Raw genomic sequence first — 1,005 nt, 5'->3', positions numbered from 1 at the left:
ATGAAGCTCAGTTCTACTCTGATACACATGAGGTAACCATGAGTCGAAGTGTAAGGATGGCAACTGGTTTCTGGTTGTTATGCAACAATGGTTAACTAAAACACATAGACTGTCAGGCTTTTCATTTTCCTTTAATATCTGAAGGAATTTTTTTTCCAGCCAGTGCCAGTTGATAGGCATTTCTGAGACAGTTGTCACAAGTTTCATAAGACTGGGGGTAATAGAAAGCCTTACCACAAGATGCAGCAGTATGAGTTGGGACCCGCAGCTGCCAACACTAAGATTGGCCTCCACCTTATACCCAGAGTTCATGCAAGGGGAGGCAACAAGAAGTACCATGCTCTGAGGCTGGATATGGGAATGTATCATGGAGCTCTGAGTGTTGTACTCAAAAATCAGAATCATCCATGTTGTCTACAATGCATCTAATAATAAGCTGGCCTGCACCAAGACTCTGATGAAGAACTATGGACTTCCCCAAAACTGTAATAAGAGAGCCAATCTCAAGTGAGCAGGAAGAGATTTTAAACAAAAAGCAATGGAAGAAAATTCAGAAGAGATATGAGGAAAGGAAAAACAAACACCAAGACAAGCAGTCTTCTGGAGGAGCAGTCCCAGCAGGATGAGCTTCAAGACTAGACCAGTGTGGCCTAGCAGATGCTTATGTGCTAGAGGGCAAGAAGTTGTAGTTCTGAGGTAAATCAAGTCCCAGAAAGGCAAATAAATCCTCCTCCCTCCCAAGTTACTTCATGTAATAAATGAGTTTATTGTTTTATAAGAGAAAAACCTAGAAGGTAATTTTATCAGTAAAAGAAGAAAATGAAAGCCAGTATCAACAAATATTAGTGTTCACTTAATCTCATGATGCATGTAATTGCCATCACTTTTGATTTTTCAGACAGACTTTCCTCTTGCCTCTTCTGGTGATAACACTGTGTGTTGGTAGAAGTTAGGTTAAATGAAGAATATGACTGGTGGTTAAAGACAGAACAGGAAGCCAGGTTC

The 1,005-nt window shown here is 40.5% G+C and overlaps 1 pseudogene; it reads left to right on the top strand.

Moving 5' to 3' along the window:
* Positions 1-689, top strand: part of LOC122151915 — a 1,490-nt pseudogene extending 801 nt beyond the window's left edge.
* Positions 690-1,005: the final 316 nt, after the last annotated feature.

This window comes from Orycteropus afer, unplaced genomic scaffold, assembly GCF_000298275.1.
Source record: "Orycteropus afer afer isolate SDZICR_OR568_19922 unplaced genomic scaffold, OryAfe1.0 scaffold00892, whole genome shotgun sequence".
Classification (NCBI taxonomy): domain Eukaryota; kingdom Metazoa; phylum Chordata; class Mammalia; order Tubulidentata; family Orycteropodidae; genus Orycteropus; species Orycteropus afer.
The sequence above is the reverse complement of the archived record's forward strand: the minus strand, read 5'-3'. Positions and strand labels throughout refer to the sequence as shown.